Raw genomic sequence first — 7,735 nt, 5'->3', positions numbered from 1 at the left:
TTTAATTTTTACTTTACATTATAACTTTTAACATGCTACTTTACATTTTTTTTTCTTTTCAATCAGTTGAATCCCATAAAGGAATGCTTGAACCCAATTCAAATTTTAATTTAAGTTCTTTATTTTTTAATTATATTTTAAAATTGTTATTTATTTATTTATAATTTTAAACTACTTAAGTGTTAGTATATAAATTCAAATTATTATTTTTTTACTATTTTTATTTTCCTGTTATTGTTACTTTTATTAGTTTTGAACTGGACCGCCCAACTCCAATGGCTGACTTGGACAAGTCCAAATTGCACCCTAAGACCTGAAGGGGTCATATATATAATTTGAATATTTCAAATTTTATTTTAATTTCAACTATTTTTTATTTACCTTCGTTAAAATAATTTTATTCAGTTAGAGTTTCTTATTTTGATTCATTTTCTTTATTTTTTAAAATTTTTAATTTATTATCAAAATAAAGATTTTCTTTTTTAATTTTTACTTTATATTATAGCTTTTATCGTGCTACTTTACATTTTTTTTTCTTTTTCAATTAGTTGAATCCTCTAAAAGAAATACTTGAACCCAATTTATTATAAAAATAATAGTATAGATCAAGATAAAAATGTAGAGAGAATATTATTATAAGAACAGAAGGTAAGTCTGAGAGTGTATATCATAGGGTTAGGAAATCCCCTATTTATAGCATACAAATGACATACCAAAAGTTGCAATGTTAAATAAAATTCATGAAAAAGTTAAATAGACTCGTTGGAAAACTAAATGGACATCCATCATAAATATGGTTTTATAACACTCCCCCTTGGATGTCCATTACACAAAGAATATGCATCGTTAAAGCTTTAAAAGGAAAAAATCCAGTAAGAAAAAATCCTAGTAAAGGAAAAAAAAATACGGTATTTTTGTGCCTAAAAATTTAATTTTCCCTGATGAAGCTCTGCTTTTAAAACCTTAAGCCGATATATTCCAATCTGGTACACAAATTTCTCAATTGTTGTAATTGGTAGAGACTTGGTGAACAAATCTGCCAGATTGTCGCTTGAATGAATTTGTTGCACATCAATATCACCATTCTTCTAAAGATCATGTGTGAAAAAAGAACTTTGGTGAAATATGTTTTGTTCTATCTCCCTTAATGAATCCTCCCTTCAACTGGGCTATGCATGCTGCATTATCTTCATATAATACTGTGGGCATAAGATAAACCTCACTTCTCTCGAATAAAATAAGTTATGGATCTGAGCCAAACACATTCTCGACTTGTTTTATGAATTTCTATTATTTCTGCATGATTTGAATAATTAGCAATTATAGATTATTTTGTAGATCGCCATGATATAGCTATGCCATCACAAGTGAATAAATAACCTGTTTGAGATCTTGCTTTGTGTGGATCAGATAAATATCTTACATCTGCATAACCAATTAGATCTGGCTTAGATTTATTAGAATAAATAAACCCATATCAATTGTTACTTTTAAATATCATAATATATGCTTAATTCCATTTCAATGTCTCCGAGCAGGAGTGGAACTATATCTTGCAAGCACATTAATAGAAATGCTATATCTAGTCTTGTAGTAGTTGCAAGATACATAAGTACTCCTATTGCACTAAGATATGATATTTCAAGACCAAGAATTTCTTCATCATCTTCTTGAGGCTAAAATGGGTCTTTATTTACATAAAGTGATCAAACAACCATTGGAGTACTCAATGGATGTGCTTTATCCATATAAAACTGTTTCAAGATCTTATTTGTATCAGTAACTTGATGAATAAAAATTCCTTACGGTAAATGTTCAATTTGTAAACAGAGACAAAATTTTGTCTTTCCAAGATCTTTCATTTGAAATTCTTTTTTTAAATAATTCATAGTCTTTTGGAGCTCTGCTGGAGTTCCAATGAGGTTTATGTAACACCCTCACATTGGACAGTCCCGTACAGTCTACTGTTCTGACGACAGATGTCTGTCCGGACAATTAGGATGTTCAGAACCATAATTAAGGCACGTAGAAAAGCCATGAATAAAAAAAATAATAATTACTAGAAGGAAAAATTGAAATAAGAGAAACAATGCATAAAGGGTTAAATGAGCCAGGGTCACAGCGATGGGTGACCATACCGGGAAGTGACTGCGAGGTCAGTTGCTATCCTGCATTCATATGGGATACTGTGACACCACAAACCTATGAATAATTGCGAAGTTAGGGGTAATATAAAAATCACAGAAAAAGATAGAGAACCATATCAAATAATTGGATCAGGGTTTCAAAAGCAATACAGTGTTATTGAAAAATTGGATCAGATCGGTAAGAGGCAATTTGGTCAATTTATCCTTAGAGGTGATTCTTGGCCTAAATGTCCAATAAAATGTAAGAAATTAAAATTTTGAAATATAGATTTAAATTGAAGAGGTTATAGAAAAAGAAAGGAAAAGAAAAGAAAAGAAATTAAAATAAATCTTTATGATATCATCCTAGTGGCGTAAGCATGACATCAAAAAAATAATTATAATTTAATTTACTAATTATGTATAAGTATAAAGAAAATAAAATGAAAATTAAAAAGCACAATTTTGGTCTTCTTCCACCAAGGAATACCGTCCCTCTCTCTCTCAATTACTCTCTCAAATTCCACCACTTAAAAGCTTGATAAATCCACCTCTTCTGCCATTATTTTTCTAAATTACCATTTAAAACCTTTAAATTAAGCTTCAAGGGGAAGATTGAAGGAGAAAGAAAGAAGAAAATTGAAGGATTTAAGAAGATTGAAAAGCTTCACATAGGTGAGTTGTCTCTCTCTACATTTAAATTAGTTTATATTTGTAGGACTAAGGTGAACAACATGTTAGAGGGAGATGAAATTTTGGCCAACCATAACACCTTAGGGTTTTGATAGTGTTTAGTTAAATTAAACATGAATTAGAGCTTAAATAATGTGGTATGTATAGTTAGAATACTTAGTGACATAAAATTTCATGGAATTGTGATGATTGGAAAAATTAGGGTTTATGGCATTTAGGGTTTGGGGGAAAATTGGGGGGGTTTGGTCAATTGATGACCAATTGACATAATTGGTACTTGAATTGGTCAATTAGTGAGTTATTAAGTGTAATTGAATGATTGGAATTAAGTGAAATTGTGAATGTGGTGCTGCCCCAATCTGGACAACCTGACCCCTATCTACTTAAAAGGTTATAATTTGCATTCTGTTACTCCAATTGGTGTGAGGCCAATTGAAGATGAAAATTAAGACCCAAAGCCACAATTTTGATGAAGAAACCTTGCCCTAAAACTGACCACAAGTTGTTCTAAAATTAGGTTGAATTCGGATTAGATACTCTGCCTCTGAGCAAAACTGATCATATGAACAGTACATATTCAAATGGTCATAACTTGGTGTAGAAAGGTCCAAATGACTTGATTTTTAAACCATTAGGATAGTAGAACAACTTTCATGAAGGTTACAAACTCATATTCTGACTATAACCAAATCAAATTATCAATTAAAGTTGGGTCACCAAATCTGCCAGAACCTAAAATTTGCTCAAAAATCTGGACTTTAGTCAATCTGGCTAGTTATAGTTAAATGGTCATAACTTGAGCTACAAAACTCCAAATGAAGTGATTAAAAAAGAGAATTAAAACTAAGACATTAAGGAACAACTTTGATTAAGGAAAATTGACCAAATTTTCACTGTAGAAGGTCCAATAGAATAGTAGAATTAAGTGACCCAAACTGAAATTTTGAAAATACTCTTAGGGAGCTTTGAATTTCAATTGGCAATAAATGCCAATAAAATTATGGCCCAAAATATGGTATGTGGGTGTAATTAAAACTAGTATACTTAGTAAGTATGAAAAAGTCAATATTTGGCCCAATTAGTCAAATGAATAGTAACTCCATAACCCTAAATACAAGAATCCAACTTATAAGACCTAATAGGTAAATTTAGTATACAAAAATGAAATTATTGGAATTAGTTATTAGAAATAGTTTGAAAGCATACTGAAGCACTTTAAATTTATGTGCTTCAATTGGAAAGGGGTTTTTGAAGGAAGAAAAAACATTGGATTAAATTAAGTCAACAAAAGAGGTTTGTGCACAACTAACTCTTTTTGTTATTTTTCACTTCTAAATTGATTTGAATAAGTTTATTGTATAATTTATGATTTTTATTGTGTTGAGAACTTTAACTTGTTGAATGAAATTGTATAAATTAAATATAAATTTTTTTATTTATTTAAGGATTTATTGCATGGTTTTGAGCATTGTAAATTGTGAGTTTGATGTGTTGCTAACCTTGATCATGAATTTATAATGATTAAATATGTTAATGGTTTGTAAACACTTTTGTGAATAGAAATTATTTTGAATATGATTTGAAATCACAATTGACATGACAATATGCTTTGTGTTCTCATTAGCTTGTCTAGTGAGATATCTCATCCACTAGATGGGGTGAGTTCCTTCCTCTCTGGTTTACTAGTTGGGGAAGAGTTTGGATGAGTACTCATTTATACTAGCTAGTCTTTGTTCCTCCCTTTAGCCTCGGTTATCAAGAGAGTTTGCCTTGTCGTGGTGTACAGTACGGCATCGATCGTGAAATTTTGTGTCATGGGTCCAACTGTGTGAATTGTTGGCAAAGTCCTTTAAATTATGCATAATTTGATAAATTGTGACCGAAATAAATAATTTGTCAGTGATTCAAAAATATTATCAAAAATATTATATTGTTACATGATTTAAAAGAAATGTAGATAAATAGTTACCATTTGATCAAAATGTTATTTAAATGAATAATTTGTATGATTAAAAATATTGATTTTTGAATGTCATGAATTTTGAAGAATTTAGAAATTTTAAATTTTTATCTGTTATGAGTTGTCAAAGCATAACTTGTATTAAGTTTTAAATTATTAGTTTGTGCACCACTGAGTTCACCACTCAGCGATAGCTTTGTATGTTGTCGCAGATGAAAGAAAATATGGAGCAACTGAGTGAGATTACTTGGAGACACAGTATGACTATCTTTGGGTATATCATAGATATATCCCTGTACATTAGATTTTGATGTAATTATATAATTATATGTATATAATTTCATTCGAGTAGTTACATAAACTCTTTTGTAATATTATTTTTTGGAATGTAATCAAATACAAATTATTGTAATATTATCTTGAGATTTTATATACTTATAAAGTTTTGTACTACTAAATTTTTAATACTCCCATGAATGTAAATATTATTTTTGTTACCTTAATGAGATTTTTCAATGTTTGATTTAATTCAAATTGTGTATTGGGTTGCTTGTGCTAATTTGTGAAATGAAATTAAATAATGGAGTTGGGATTTAAATATATATTTAAAGTGTTTTTCACAGGTTTTTGAAGAACTATTTTCCCAAATTATAGACTGCACTCTGCTGAATTTTTCGTAAAATTTGCGATTTAAATATATTAGAGATTTTTAATACTTGCTCAAAATTTCCCACCACTTTAAAAAGGAATAGAAATTGGTTTAAAATTCTTTGTAGTATATTTAATGAGTTACTGATAGGCGAAGTTCAGTAATTCATTAGGTATATTACGGGATTATGATATGCCTTACGGATGAGTAATGTGTGACAATTTATATCATCAACATATACAACAATGATAACAAACTCAGATACTTATTTGTTTATAAAAATGAAAGGACAAATTGGGTCATTTATATAGCTTTCTTTCACTAAATATGTACTGAGGCGGTTGTACCACATGTGCCCAGATTGCTTCAAACCATATAAAGATCTTTGTAATTTAATTGATTATATTTCCCTAAATTTTGACTTATATGCTTTAGGTAATTGAAATCCTTCAGGGATTTTCATATAGATGTCACTATCAAGTGAACCATATAGATATGCTGTAACCACATCCATCAAATGCATTTCAAAGCTTTCATGTACCACCATACTGATGAGATATCGAAATGTTATTGTATCCATAACTAGAAAATATGTTTCTTCATAGTCAATACCAGATTGTTGTGAGAAAACCTTGTATTTTCCATAAAACTACTTAAAAAAAAGGCTCATTTAAGTCTTGTCAGCATTAGCGCATTGCCATCATGTACACTATATATCATCACCTTCAGTCGACTTGATTCCCTAAGCATGTTAGCAATTTTTACTCACTCAGTTGCTCAGCGGATTATGAGAACTGAAGACAAAAAGATTCAAATCATTTTATTCGTGTCACCATCGACACTAAAGTGCAGCTGTGATCACTTGCTTCACTACTGTTAACAAGGCAGTGATATGTGAGCTAGTTTGGCTTCAGCAGTTCAATCCTTTGTTGCTTTCTCTTTGTCTATTCCTTCCTCACTCTCTCAGCCTCTCTGCCAATAGCCTCTTTCATTTCTAAGCCTCTTTTTTTTCAAATTTCCTTTACCCAATTCACCAAAAATAGACATTTATTCTGTTTCAATGTCAAGTTTGGTTTCCTTTGTCAATTTTAAAATTTAATGCTTCTTGGTAGCGATGCAGAGAGAATATAATAGGTGATAGGGAAGAGGAGGAAGGGAATGTAAGGCGTGGCGACGATGGTGTTAGATCAGGAATTGAAGCTGTCAACAATGGAGAAAGAGCAAAATCGATGGATTCTTCAGAGAGATTAGAGATGTTGGCTAAGGAATAATACTTAAGATATTTTATAAAAAAATTTTGAAAATATAAAATAATTTATTATTTGTAAAAATAAAAAATATATATATCTTTTCTAAATTTTTATCAAAAATTAGAATGATTTGAGATTAAACTAGAAATATTAAATGAATCAAAAAATTTATTTTTGACCTTATAGAACTTTGACTTATAGCTCTAGGGTCTATGTGCACATGAGAGATTTATGTAGGACTAGGACTCAAGTACTTCAATAGGAATAAGAGAAAGAAAGTCTTCATAAGTTTCCTCTCTTTAATTTTTTAGAGAGAAACTCTATTTAGTTCTTTTTTCCTAAGGTTCAAAGGCCCTCATTTGCTGTCATTTCTTGTGGCCTTCCTCTGCCCCTCCAAGCCGGGGAAGGCCATCCTTTCCTAACTAGTAGAGTGGGTTGGGTCGAGTTGTAGATACTTGTGATTTTGTTTTTATGAAGGCTGAATATATATTGGAAGAGGATGCTCTAATAGCCTGCTTGTTATGCTTGTTGTTAATATTTGGTCTTTTTTGGCTCTGAGAGACGAAAATCGACTTTGCATGGAGGTTTGGTATCCCTAAGGTATAAGAGCTTACTGCATATTATGGCTACCCCCTTGGCTATAAGAGAGTGAGATACCGGTGGGCTATGCCATCCTTCTACCGTTGTCCATTCTTGAGTTGCCAACGACATACAATTTTTCTATCCCTTGTGGGTTTTAAGGGTATTGGTTAAAGATCTCTTACTTTGCTTGTTATAAGCATGCTCTTAGATAATGGCTTCTATGGAGATCCTCTTAGTGTCTTCCAACTGTAACACCCCAAAATTTTAAATTTTATTATTTTATGAGCATTTTTTGTATTTTAATTTTATTTAAATTTTAGAATTTTTTTTGAGATTTTTCGGATTTTAAAAATCGGGTTCGATTTTCCGAAAATATAAACTTTGATGATTTTTAAAAATTAATTTAAAGACCACGTGGCAAAACTAAAAATATATTTGGAGTCTACGTATTTTTCTGAGTTTTCTGGAAATTTTT

The sequence above is a fragment of the Hevea brasiliensis genome, chromosome 17 (genome assembly GCF_030052815.1).
Source record: "Hevea brasiliensis isolate MT/VB/25A 57/8 chromosome 17, ASM3005281v1, whole genome shotgun sequence".
NCBI lineage: Eukaryota > Viridiplantae > Streptophyta > Magnoliopsida > Malpighiales > Euphorbiaceae > Hevea > Hevea brasiliensis.
Note: the sequence above shows the minus strand (reverse complement) of the source record.